Here is a 15,061-nt window from a genome sequence, read left to right as displayed (position 1 = left end):
TATTCCATGTGGTTCAGATGATGATTGTTCAACTGTTCAGGACGATCTTCATTCAAATTAAAATAAACCCGAATATTTTCAGTTGACACTCATCAGGAGTGATCGTCAGCAACTAGTAGAGAATTGTTGTTGCTAGCAATTATCCCCTATGAGTGTCAGCCGAAAATATTGGGGTTTATTTCACTATGATTTTATTGTATGTTTGAGCTCTGTACCTTCAAGAGTCTATTCAGTTTTCAATAAAGATCATTTAATTTACAAGTGATTTGTATTGAGAGACGCTGCCGGTCGGTATTAGTATAAAAAGCCAACACACCACGTCAAGGTTCCAACCTTTGCATTGGTTTCCTTGGCGACAGAAGGAACCCCTATGGGAATAGGCAGCACTCGTCCCATAGGGAAAAAACTGTTTGGAGAAAGGCTAATTTTCACCTACTTTAGATACCTCCTTTAATCCATCCCTTCCACCCATTTGAATATTTAGAAATTTTGGCTTGCTTTTTCGGAAAGGTATAGCGAACAAAACTATGTTAAAAAATCCTATTAAAGTGCATCATGGACTTGTCCAGTACATCCTCCACGATCTCCACACTTTCAAAAGTCTGTAAAACTATTAAATCAACCAACTTTTGATATCAATGTCCTTGACGAATTAATCCGAGGATACTGCTTACTGTTTGTTTTGATGCTTCCTTTCCATGGAGAATGAAAATCTGACCAGTGAACTTACCTGACGGATATTTTAGGCGGTATTTTTTTCTCTCCATTATCTGGAAAAAATTGCCATCTAAAAACCACTTCAGGTGGATGTATAATATTTGAAATATACTCAAGTAAGTAGTTACTGTTGCAATCCCTCTTTATGCCTCTTTATGGCATTTTAAATCATACACATGATGGCTATATCCCAAACTAAAATCTTACTTTACAAAATTGAGAGTGCAAAAGTAAGTACTTTTGCCTCACCTTTACTGTAAGTTAACAGGTAGTGAAAAAAAAATAACCACCGGTAATACATGTAAGTGGGTAAAATCTGCTAGAGTAAGCCTATATCGGCTACTTGAAAAATGTAGAAGCAGGGCCTACTTTGTTACCGACCATCTCGTGAATTATTACACATCTCGAGAGCCTAATAAGTAATAACGAATACCATATTTACGTCATAAGTGAATATCAAACCATCTACTATTTTGACAATATTTTTCAAATGATAATTCCTTACCGGACTCATGCCGATTGACACCAAAAGCAGAAGTAACAGGCTCCTCCTCTTACACGCACCAACTCATCGAAAACCTTTAGCAAAACCATTGCAGCAGCTAATTGTGGAAAGCCAAACAACGAAGAAGCTTGGTGGCAAATGTTAGAATAATATTGGTAAAACTGGTTCAATCACGCCAACTCCACAATATCTGGAATTAAGCTCCTCTATGAATGATGAAATAGAATCATCATCATCATCATTGGTTTATTAGCAATTTTATCAGTTCAGTACACCACAAAAATGCGATACAATGAAAAGACAGGAAGATGTCGAAGCGACAAGGAGTAGTCTATGGAATCTGACACCCACCTTGGCCTAGGCGATGTAAAGAGGAGGCATGCACACTGAATGAAAGTAAAGAAGATAGTATAGAAAAAAGAATGCGACAAGAAATAGGGCGGCATGTCATGGGAAGCGAGATCGATAGGTCAGTCGTGGTCCGGTAATCTTGAGGATGGACTGTATTTATTTAGTAGTAATTGCTTGTATTTCGACTTGAATGTGGACATGCTCGTCGACTGTCGGATGGCCGGCGGGATACTGTTCCACACATCAGGTCCGGCATATTTGATGGAGCGATGATCTTTTCGGTCGATCATATGATATTTGGACGACGTGGACGCGCGTGTGTTGTACTTGTGCGCTTTTGATTCAGAGGTAAGGAAGTCATTGAAATATTCGGGGCAACGACCGCAGTGAAACTGATACATAAACTTGGCGATTTCTAGTTTCCGCATATCTTCTATGTTTAGGACGCCGAATCTCTTCAGCAGCGACTTATTGGATGGGCAACCAGGCCCCTTTGGGGCCCTAGCTATGATTCGGAGTACTTTATAGATTAAGCTGCTCGAATGGTGGAACTGATTTTATCAAGCAGTTGGCTGACTCACATGCAGGATGCAGCCCTCAGTACGGAGATCGCTCTATCATCATCCATGTTGCTGTCGGGAGTTGGATGATCATGGGTTTTGGCGTGTTTTTAAGCTCCTTTATTGTTGGAAAGGTGGTACAACATTCTGCACACGAAGCTCCTCTTCAGTTATCCAAGCCTCCGAAGAAATATATAATTTCTTCCGTCACTCCCTCCCAATCCTCCCATATCATTTCTTCATCCATACCAATCAGTCCACTAGAATATAGACATATACAAGTAACAAAATGACCGCGCAGTACTCACCTACGGGCTACTTACCGTACACAGTTTTGATTCGCAACAGAACATCGGTCCCTAAGCACTAGACCATGACCTATCTAAAGCGTCATAATGCATTCAATTGAAGAGAACAATGGGTCGTCACTCCATCCTACATCCTCTATAATTACACTACAAAAATGTATCAGTGAAATTATAGATTACTAACCTACCGTAGGTTAGTAATCTATAGTGAAATGCGATATGCAAGGTATCCGGGACGCTCGGTATGACAACTTAGTCTTCAGAGCATTGAAAGTCGGGATTTAGTAGGATTCTCTCCATTGAATTTTTTTTTCTGACTTTCAGTCACCAACCAAGGCAACCAGCCGTATGGATTCCGAAATTTGGGAATCTGAAAATCAAAAATGTACTCAGCCGTGACGCATAATCTTTTATGTTGTTTGTTGCAAAGTCACTCAACTATGACAAGTCGTCCGAACGTATTTTCATGGAGCGAGAAATGTCTACAGGGTTGGTTCGATTGGTTTGAAATAAGGACAGATTTGTTTGAAATGAGGAGAGTCTCATGTTTGAAATGAGGATAGTCATGTCAGAAATAAGGATAGTCATGTTTGAAATAAGGATAGTCGCTATATTTACTATAAAGTCAGTTGCAGTACCAGGCACGACTTCCCAGTGGTAACCCAGTTCGAATACATCCCAGACATGATGTCCGAACACGCCCCAGACACGATGTCCTAGCGTCAACACAGTCCTAACATACCCCAGACATGATGTCCGAACACGCCCCAGACACGATGTCCGATTGGCAGCACAGGCCGAACACACCCCTGACATGATGTCCAAACACGCGCCAGACACGATGTCCGAGTGTCAATACAGGCCTAACACGCCCAAGACACCATGTGTGAATGGCAACACAGACCGGGCACGCCCCAGACACAATGTCCGAGTGTCAACTCAGACCAAACACAACCCAGATACCATGTTTGAATGGCCGAACATGCCCCAGACACGATGTCCGATTGGCAGCACAGGCCGAACACACCCCAGACATGATGTCCAAACACGCCTCAGACACGATGTCCGAGTATCAACACAGGCCGAACACGCCCAAGACACCATGTTGTGGGGATTTGTCCCCTTCTCTCTCATATCTGTATATCACGTGACTTATATCTTTCTTCTCGCTACCACGCGACTTACCATTTATTAGCTCGTGCATTCAATTACAAACTAGACTCATATGCGATATCCTACTGTATATTCCATACATATTCGACCAATATATCTATCTGAGGCAATACTGTCGTTGCATTCACGTTGGAGTTGTCAGATCAAGGACTAACACAGGGACGTGCGTCTACTACGATAAGAGCTAAGTATATCTACCCAGCCACACATTATACGTGGGACTCAGGTTGCAACTCTAGCAGGTTATCAGACGCCATATCTGGTCTGCATGGTGCCAACTCGTGAGATGATTTCAGCTTCAACGAAGGACGAATCGCCTCCTACACAATTGGACTTACAACTGCTATATGGAGCCATCCAGGACTTTCCCACCCTTACACGGTAAATCCGTTTACTTGACTTCGAATTTCTGGAATGCATTTCGCAGTGAGAATGATTTATCTCACTTGTGTTTATCGGCTAGCAGCAAATTTCCTCGTTATTGCTCGATTCGTGCTTTCTACATAATTATATTAGTTGTTTGTGTTTCTGTACTCAATGCCATGACATTCAGAGAACCAGATTTGAGTGATACTCTGACACTGACAAGACGTTATTCATTGGCTTCGTTTTCACATTATGGCCTTCATAACTATTATTTGAATCTTAGCGTTTTGCTTTCTAACGAAATTATCACATCCATTCCTCGTCGGGAATTACACTCTCGACCGCCCGATATAATTGCTTCTCTCTCTCGTGAAATCGAATAATTACTACCGATCCATTATTCACTAACTACTAATTACTCGTTAACGTTTATTTTGTACCATTACTACCGTATCTAGCCCGTCTACCAGTTGTTTGTTTTTGTTATCATTACGTCATACAGACAAAATATTTCTTACATTTCAAATTTGATTCACCCCATCATCACTAACGTTCGCTACTGATGAGAGTTAGTCGAAAAGCTTTTAGCGAATAAATTAACAATATGAATTTATTGTTTCGCGTTAACTTCACTTTGTCACGACTAGCCTACCGTGTAACTCGTTTAACATACCATTTGCTTACAATTGTTTAATTGCAACTCCATTTCGATTTTATTATAAATTTTGCGGTTTTCCTACATTCATATTACCGCGTACGTCACTACCCACCACCGTCGTTATTTACCAATCTGTTTTTTTGTTCGTTTCATTAAATTCACGGCATTTCCGTGGAACATAACTACCAATCCCATTATTGTAATTTTATAATATTTCTTTAAACCTAATTCATACATTACTTTTTGTGATTTCATCTGTCATTCATGCGACATTGACTTCCGCGCGTATTTAAGCGCTACCCTTTTTTTAACTACCGTAATTACATTCCGTCAATGTGAATTCGATAACAATATTGACGCGGCTTTTCAGCCGACTTTAACATAACATCCCACCGTATTTAATATGATAATTCTGCGGCAATATCAGCTCTTTTTAACCGGCAATTTCGATCTCGGCTATGAACTATTAAGATATACCAGTAGCACTGGGAATTGGGATTTTATAATTAACTTTATTTTTCTAACTTCAATTCATCTTATCTAATTACGCGTCTTCGCATAGCCTCGCTTTGCTACAATTTCTCATAATGGTTATTTGATTTTAATCACATATTTGCATTACTTAAAACTCAGCCTTACGCTGGAATTTGTGGATACGGAATTAATTTCCCATTTTTTTTTTTAAAAACATTGACTTATTTACTTTCTTTATACTAGGTCTTTTACATAATCACTTACTTCTAATTACCCATACTTAAATAAGGCCTCTTTAACACGGTGACAAATTGTCATTTTTCTTCGTAAATTGCGTCTTTACATACTTACCCGCGATAATGTCATCTGAACATACTCAGATTTTACAACCTAGTTACATGCGATTAACGATACATTTATTTTACCCCCAATGCCATTTGGACGCAATATTATCTAAACACCCCGTGCTTTATTTTGGCCACGGACATTTCCCGTTTTATATATGATACTCCGACTAGGAAATCAAGAATTGTTTCGGCTTATGTGTTGCGATCTAAGGCACAAATTTCGACCCGGGGGTATCCGAGTCTTCTCAAAGCGTCGGCCACGGGATTGCATATCTGGTTCCGGTATTACCGCCTTGATCAAACGGTTTGCCGGGGTCAGTGTTGTAATTATAGACTCGTGGTCTCCAGCGCTGAGACTCGCGATATTACGAAATCTGATGCTGACGTTCGCACCGCAATCTGAGTCATTTCTTCGATCTACCTAGGAAGTCCGTACTTACAAAAGCGTTACAGTCACTGTATATTATATATATACTTTTAATGTGAGGCACGATTCTTACTTACGCAATTGTGCATTAACTGTCGCGACGTGTTTTAACGGCACACGTCAATTTATTTCCGGAAACCTTTTTATATCTGGATAGCATATGGCGCGCAGATCCAGCGATATGTCTGGATTTGTGGTATACCATTCGGCGTACATATCGCTAGGGACTTTTCTTGACATGACTGCGTTTTCGCAGCACTAAATTCGTACATGCCATTAGGCTATACCTAACAATACACACATTTGTCATGACTTCGGCTATTGTAATTACATTCTCTTTATAATTTTTACACTATACTTTCACGACTTACTTTGTCATATAATTAAATGACGAATTCCCCGCGTTACGCTACGATTACATTCATCTTGACATGCTTTGATGCGAATATTCCATTTCTAGATACTTTTGAGCCAATTAATACTCCAGGCTAACCCGGCATAATTTCCATTCACTTCGAGATTACGTAAATTTTTATTAATTTCTACTTGAAAGCTCAAATTACTCACCACAAGGCTTATATAAACGCCTTGCGTCACTCCGTCACATATGGAATCGATTCAATACTTAGCACTTACGCTTACATTATAGCGTAGCCCTACTCGGCTCATTTCATCCCTATCGGTGCAGATTTTCACCACTTCATATCCGGTTCGCTGACCTACAATGTGTTTATTGTATTTACCTTCTTTTTCAATTTGTCATTAGGCTACTTTTATTTGCTATTATTATTTTCCTACTTTGTTAAATAGCCTTTTTGCTGCCGATATTGCATTGCATTCTAGAATTCGTTGTCGTCTGCCAACGGGACTCGTGAACTGCCGAAATGCTCTCTACTATACGACATTCCTCCGCTCTCCGATTCCGCCACATATGTCAATATTTCGGGACATACCAGTTCAACATTACTTTGGTAACACCACGTATTTATACGCATTTGTAAGTCGACTTCGATAGTCGTGAAGAATATTCGCAGAACAGGCGATATACGCGTTTTAACCTTGGCGGAGCAAACTAACTGGATCTAAATACAATCATTATTGAGCAATGAGCATTGACTGTTAATTCTTCCAGGCAGGTTCGCGGCCCACGGTGCATGGCTTAACTGTATATAAATAATTATTCGGTCTTCCGAAAGACTGATGGACTGTTCACTTTTCAAACGCGGCGAATTTCGTAATCCCTATAGACGCGGTTATGATTCATGTTCTTTTATCTATCTCTCCCATGCGGACTTATTAGCATTTTAAAATTCATTCGTATAGGCTACCCATTAGCGAATGCGTCAATACGACTGTTCTTGCCGAAAATATATACGGCTCGCATAATTTCGGGCCCCGGCCTTTGTGACTATTTCAATGGTCGTTAATCTTAATGGTTTGGGAAATTTCCCACAAATCTCGCCATTTTAAGCGGTTCGACTACCAGACCACCTTTTCAATAATTTTCTCCTTTCACCTCCATTGACTCATAAAAGCAGTCTCTGGTCGCTAGAAAACCCAGACATCAGTTTCCTACTCCCGTTACTTCCTATCTTCTAATACCACGTGTTTCAATTAATTTGAAAAGTAGTTTTGACTTTAATATGCTTCCAACCATACACTGGATTCCGCTTCTAGGATTTTGCCTTTACAAATAACATACACTCATTTTCGAGCTACCACCAACTCGTTCTAGCGTATGACGCATTCGCGAGACCTAATGTCAATTCCTTTGTGTACATATTTTATTTTCTTCTTTCGTTCTTTTAATAAAACACAAAAATTGCCTCAGATGACCAATTCGCCATTTTGACTATATTTAATCTAACCCTTAACGTGTTTTCGATACACTATCTCATATATGGTTTCATTCCTATCATGTTGTATAAATATTGCAACATCAGGCTACAATATCGCATTTTAAATTAACGTTATCGCCTTTCCACCAATACTTTATTCCCTGCATACTTAGGCCTTACCACCTTCAACCACACGCTATTTGTTTATGTTCCAATGACTATGTTTCGTAATCGTACTGCTATTCACTTCATGTAGTAAATGTCATTTTGTATTGTCGCTAATCACGCCTCCTTGGAAGGGGTGATGTGGGGATTTGTCCCCTTCTCTCTCATATCTGTATATCACGTGACTTATATCTTTCTTCTCGCTACCACGCGACTTACCATTTATTAGCTCGTGCATTCAATTACAAACTAGACTCATATGCGATATCCTACTGTATATTCCATACATATTCGACCAATATATCTATCTGAGGCAATACTGTCGTTGCATTCACGTTGGAGTTGTCAGATCGAGGACTAACACAGGGACGTGCGTCTACTACGATAAGAGCTAAGTATATCTACCCAGCCACACATTATACGTGGGACTCAGGTTGCAACTCTAGCAGGTTATCAGACGCCATATCTGGTCTGCAATGTCCGAATGGTAACACAGACCGGACACGCCCCAGACACCATGTTTGAATGGCAATAGCACAGGCCGAACACGCCCCAGACATGATGTCCGAACTCGCTGCAGACACGATGTCCGAGTGTCAACACAGGCCGTGGGGCGTGGGCCGTGGGGCGTGTCAACACAGGCCGACACGCCCCAGACATAATGTCTGAATGGCAGCACATGCCGAACACGCCCCAGACACGATGTGTGATTGGCAACACAGTCCCAACACCCCCCCCCCTCGACACGATGTTAATAAGGTTGGCCATGTTTGAAATAAGGTCAGTCTTGTGTTTGAAATAAGGATAGTCATGTTAGAAATGAGGATAGTCATGTTTGATATAAGGATAGTCATGTTTGAAATAAGGTTAGTCTCATGTTTGAAATGAGGATAGTCATGTTAGAAATAAGGATAGTCATGTTTGAAATAAGGATAGTCGCTATATTCACTATAAAGTCAGTTGCAGTACCAGGCACGACTTCCCAGTGGTAACCCAGTCCGAACACATCCCAGACATGATGTCCGAACACGCCCCAGACACGATGTCCTTGCGTCAACACAGTCCTAACATACCCCAAACATGATGTCCGAACACGCCCCAGACACGATGTCCGATTGGCAGCACAGGCCGAACACACCCCAGACATGATGTTCAAACACGCGCCAGACACGATGTACGAGTGTCAATACAGGCCTAACACGCCCAAGACACCATGTATGAATGGCAACACAGACCGACCACGCCGCAGACACGATGTCCGAGTGTCAACTCAGATCCGAAAACAACCCAGACACCATGTTTGAATGGCCGCACATGCCCCAGACACGATGTCCGATTGTCAGGGGTGAGATCGGCCATTCAAACATGGTGTCTGGGTTGTGTTCGCACTGAGTTGACACTCATCGGACATCGTGTCTGGGGCGTGTTCGGTCTGTGTTGCCATTCAGACATGGTGTCTTGGGCGTGTTAGGACTGTGTTGACACTCGGACATCGTGTCTGGAGCGTGTTCGGACATCATGTCCGGGGTGTGTTCGGCCTGTGTTGCCAATCAGACATCGTGTTTGGGGCGTGTTCGATCTGTGTTGTCATTCGGACATGGTGTCTTGGGCGTGTTCGGCCTGTGTTGATACTCGGACATCGTGTCTGGCGCGTGTTCGGATATCATGTCTGGGTCGAGATCGGCCATTCAAACATGGTGTCTGGGTTGTGTTCGGACTGAGTTGACACTCGGACATTGTGTCTGCGGCGAGTTCGGACATCATGTCTGGGATGTGTTCGGACTGGATCTGGGATGTGTTCGGACTGGGTTACCACTGGGAAATCGTGCCTGGTACTACAACTGACCTCATAGTGAATATATAGCGACTATCCTTATTTCTAACATGACTATCCTCATTTCAAACATGAGACTAACCTTATTTCAAACATGACTATCCTTATATCAAACAAGACTATCCTCATTTCTAACATGACTATTAGGGTTGTCCAAAATTTGGAAAATCTTACAAATCCTCAGTTGTAATGTCTTATTCTATAGATTATTGATAAAAAACGACACTGAGCCTGAAAGAAGCTCACAGGAAGGCCGTTAAGATTTCGTGCAAAGCGTTTGAAAGTAGCTGCCGAAGAACGGGCGTGCCACCGACCATAGAACGGCGAGAAGACTAGTAGTCACGAAACCACGGCTCTTGATTGGCTAATCGGCTATGCTTCAATGACCACGACAGCAGCAGCTTGCTGATTAGGTGATCAAGGAGTCTGCTACCGGCGGCGATTCTGAAAGCGCATTGTATGTAGGCTGACAGATAATGATTTATGATTGATTCAGGGTATGTTGAGGTACGAAATACATGATGAACAAACAACAGCTGCTTCACAAAAACGTCTAAAGCATGACTGCTTTATTGTGAAGGAAGCCGCCGTAGCCTATGCCTTGTTTTCAACGAGGGAAAGCATAGGCGCTTATGCAAGTGGCGACGGATTCCTAGTTTCAGAAAGGATATATAAGTATTGAATACATATATAAAGCTTAGAAATGACACTATAATTTGTGTGATCTTATTGGGCTCAGGTTGTAGTACATAGTTGAAGTTTTGAAAGCTCTAAGGATCGGCTGAATCAGCGGGTTATGCTTAACACTTGTCAGATGCTTCCATCAAACTGTATTCACTTGCAAGTGTTGTCAAAGTCCTTGATGATAACGCAGAAAAGAGGTGTAAAACTGAGCACAGACTATGCTTGATATGATATACAAACTATGCTGGTTACTGTGCACTATGCAGCATTGTCTGTGCTTACCTTTACACCCCTTTTCTGCGCGATTATTAAGGACTTTGACATAACATATCCAGCATAGTATGTGCTCACCTTTACACCTCTTTTCTGCGTTATCATCAAGGACTTTGACAACACTTGCAAGTGAATACAGTTTGATGCAAGCATCTGACAAGTGTTAAGCATAACCCGCTGATTCAGCCGATCCTTAGAGCTTTCAAAACTTCAACTATGTACTACAACCTGAGCCCAATAAGATCACACAAATTATAGTGTCATTGTTAAGCTTTATATTTGTATTCAATAATGATATATCCTTTCTGAAACGACGAATCCGTCGCCACCTGCATAAGCGCCTATGCTTTCCCTCGTTGAAAATAAGGCATATAGGCTACAGCGGTTTCCTTCACATGCTTTAGACGTTTTTGTGAAGCAGCTGTTGTTTGTTCAACATGTATTTCGTACCTCAACATACCCTGAATCAATCCTAAATCGTTATCTGTCAGCCTAGATACAATGCGCTTCAGAATCGCCGCCGGTAGCAGACTCCTTGATCACCTAATCAGCAAGCTGCTGCTGTCGTGGTCATTGAAGCATAGCCGATAAGCCAATCAAGAGCCGTGGTTTCGTGACTACTAGTCTTCTCGCCGTTCTATGGTCGGTGGCACGCCCGTTCTTCGGCAGCTACTTTCAAACGCTTTGCACGAAATCTTAACGGCCTTCCTGTGAGCTTCTTTCAGGCTCAGTGTCGTTTTTTATCAATAATCTATAGAATAAGACATTACAACTGAGGATTTGTAAGATTTTCCAAATTTTGGACAACCCTAATGACTATCCTTATTTCAAACACGAGACTGACCTTATTTCAAACATGACCAACTTTATTAACATCGTGTCTGGGGGGGGGGGGGGGTGTTGGGACTGTGTTGCCAATCGCACATCGTGTCTGGGGCGTGTTCCGACATCATGTCTGGATAGTGTTCGGCATGTGCTGCAATTCAGACATTATGTCTGGGGCGTGTCGGCCTGTGTTGACACTCGGACATCGTGTCTGGCGCGTGTTTGGACATCATATCAGGGTGTGTTCGGCCTGTGCTGCCAATCGGACATCGTGTCTGGGGCGTGTTTGGACATCATGTCTGGGGTGTGTTCGGCCTGTGCTGCCAATCGGACATCGTGTCTGGGGCGTGTTCGGCCATTCAAACATGGTGTCTGGATGGTGTTCGGACTGAGTTGGCACTCGGATATCGTGTCTGGGGCGTGTTCGGTCTGGATTGTCATTCGGACATGGTGTCTTGGGCGTGTTCGGCCTGTGTTGATACTCGGACATCGTGTCTGAGGCGTGTTTGGACATCATGTCTGGGGTGTGTTCGTCCTGTGCTGCCAATCGGACATCGTGTCTGGAGCGTGTTCGGCCATTCAAACATGGTATCTGGGTTGTGTTCGCACTGAGTTGACACTCGGACATTGTGTCTGGGGCGTGCTCGGTCTGTGTTGCCATTCACACATGGTGTCTTGGGCGTGTTAGGCCAGTATTGACACTCGGACATCGTGTGCTGGGTGTTTGAACATCATGTCTGGGGTGTGTTCGGCCTGTGCAGCCAATCGGTCATCGCGTGTCTTGGGCGTGTTTGGACATCATGTCTGGGGTGTGTTCGGTCTGTGCTGCCAATCGGACATTGTGTCTGGGGCGTGTTCGGTCCGTGTTGCCATTCGGACATGGTGTCTTGGGCGTGTTTGGACATCATGTCTGGGGTGTGCTCGACCTGTGTTGCCATTCGGACATGGTGTCTTGGGCGTTTTCGGCCTGTGTTGATACCCGGACATCGTGTCTGGGGCGTGTTTGGACATCGTGTCTGGGGTGTGTTCGGCCTGTGCTGCCAATCGGACATCTTGTCTGGGGCATGTTCGGCCATTCAAACATGGTGTATGGGTTGTTTTCGGATCTGAGTTGACACTAGGACATCGTGTCTGGGGCGTGTTCGGTCTGTGTTGCCATTCAGATATGGTGTCTTGGGCGTGTTAGGCCTGTATTGACACTCGTACATCGTGTCTGGCGCGTGTTTGAACATCATGTCTTGGGTGTGTTCGGCCTGTGCTGCCATTCGGACATCGTGTCTGGGGCGTGTTCGGACATCATGTCTGGGGTATGTTAGGACTGTGTTGACGCTAGGACATCGTGTCTGGGGCGTGTTCGGACATCATGTCTGGGATGTATTCGGACTGGGTTACCAATGGGAAGTCGTGCCTGGTTCTGCAACTGACTTTATAGTGAATATAGCGACTATCCTTATTTCAAACATGACTATCCTTATTTCTGACATGACTATCCTCATTTCAAACATGAGACTCTCCTCATTTCAAACAAATCTGTCCTTATTTCAAACTAATCGAACCAACCTTCCTCAGAAATGTTGCACAACTTGATATTATGTATATTGTATAGTAGGGCGCGTAGCTATGAACGACGTTTAGGTTGTATTATTTGGAGTTCACGGCGCAAATATGACTGGATGTGCTGTGAAAGGTCAAGAAAATGAAGCATCAAGGAAGGATAGCTCAAGAAAGAAGCAAAATAGTGTCTGATAGAGACTGTCCTGTTCTATTTCGCTTCCCAAGAAATCCAATCCTCAACGTCGTCACTTTGGAAGAAGTGGGATCAAAGGTACAGTACCGTAGTATTAGTAGTAAGTCTACTGTAGTGAATGTAGCGTTCGGAAAATGTCAAATATAGAGATCTTTAGCTTTCGCATACACAATGAAATGTGGACTGTTAATTTCTCGAAAATAATATGGTGTGAAGTTAACTTGATACAGTCCAATATTGTTATGAATATACCAATTGAGTAATACAAATACTGAAATACAAGTTTGAAGTGTCTCAAGTGACCATCAGCTTTGATCATTGCCTAGTCTTGTGATATGATACGTTCATGGTTCATCCTTCATGTCTTTATATTATCCTAATCATGGGTTATATTTTATGCAGCATATGATTTCACTTGGAGAATTCCACCAATGGAGAGAAGACTTTGGAATATTATTATTCGCTTGCTAACAAACCGATCAAGGTGGTTGCTGTTGTTTCGGATGAGTCTTCGTGCTGATGTGAAAAGCGGCTGGCTGGTAAGATTCAATTGTATACTGCTGAAGAGTACCATTGCTTGGCATTGTATAATTCCGTTTGCAGATAGGAATGAAATACCATCTGCTGACAGCCGTGAGTTACCCGTCAAGCATATTCAACCATCCGTCACTAATTACAATACCATATGACGTTGCGAGGACAGCTGCACACTGCACAGGTAAGACATTGTTTGATGCTGCGCAACCTTTTACTCATTGGAAACCTTATTAGTCTTGTCTCCTCGATCATGGAACAGTGTCGGGGGTTCTCACAAAGCCTGAATTTCTTGAAGTGGCAATATCATTTTCATCGTATTGTTGTGCTTTGTCATTATCAGTGACCTTGAGCATTTTTCAAATTATTACATCTGTCAATAAATGAAATTTCCAATCATAGCCTACATGGAAATCAGTTGAAGCCGGCATTAGACTTTCGAGCATACTTTTTATTGTAGCCATAAGCAGTTGCTGTTGTCTGCAAAACGCATCCTGGATTTTCTCTTGTTTAGGCAGTCCACAGAGGGCGCACTCGCAAATTTATTTAGTTTGGTACGAGATTAATTTTAGTGTGTTATATTTTTATTCAGGTCTGCATGCGGGGAATTATCATGCAACATCAACGGTATTCATCGCTTCTTGTGAAACTGACGACGGTAGCTCCATTCCATATTCCATGCGAACCCCAAATTGATGACTCGGAATATGAATGCATGGAATCGCTCTCAGAAGTGTCTTATACTATCTGGCCCTGGCGGGTTGAACAATTCACCAATCGTTCATTTTTTTCATGGTGCACTGGTCGATGTTCGTGCAGCCAGCCCACTATGAACCGGTCCTATACCAATACTGAGAAAACCATTACCGAGAATGAACATTACCGGCAGTCGTCAAGCATGTCTAGGTCTACATGCAAGCTGTTTCTACTGAATGAATACAATTCAGCCTGCAGGACTGCAATATGATATGTCGACATTTTTATTGCTAGTCCTTTTTATGTTATCTTTTACTGGAGTGTATATGCCTCTTATTTACATGCTCTTGGTCAGGGTGGGGGACTGATTAAAATGACTGATCCAAATCATTTAGACACAATTCAATTGTTTTCCTTATATTGCAATCTTGTGGTGTTTTGATCTGATGGAAATTTCAATAAAATGGCTTGGACTACCTATATTCCATGTCATCCAAATTCATGGATCTATCACAAAAAGCACCCATAAATTTGTTGTCAGATTTAGAATTGTTAAAGAGAAATGAAGAATCAAGAGAG

The 15,061-nt window shown here is 42.3% G+C and overlaps 2 long non-coding RNA genes across 2 annotated transcripts in view; both read left to right on the top strand.

Moving 5' to 3' along the window:
* The first annotated feature begins 1,447 nt into the window (after window positions 1–1,447).
* LOC145439924 (uncharacterized) overlaps window positions 1,448–15,061 on the top strand; it is a 258,367-nt gene continuing 244,753 nt past the window's right edge. The window contains exon 1 of the long non-coding RNA XR_013915392.1: window positions 1,448–1,879. This is a non-coding gene — a long non-coding RNA (uncharacterized LOC145439924). The remainder of the gene's footprint in view (window positions 1,880–15,061) is intronic.
* LOC145439563 (uncharacterized) lies at window positions 13,881–14,959 on the top strand. Its single transcript, XR_013915280.1, has 2 exons — window positions 13,881–13,970; window positions 14,379–14,959. It is a non-coding gene; the product is annotated as an uncharacterized LOC145439563 (long non-coding RNA).

Source organism: Botryllus schlosseri, chromosome 5 (assembly GCF_051294905.1).
Source record: "Botryllus schlosseri isolate E-star chromosome 5, Bs_hap1, whole genome shotgun sequence".
In the NCBI taxonomy this organism is placed as follows: Eukaryota; Metazoa; Chordata; class Ascidiacea; order Stolidobranchia; family Styelidae; genus Botryllus; species Botryllus schlosseri.
Note: the sequence above shows the minus strand (reverse complement) of the source record. Positions and strands in the feature narration are given on the sequence as shown.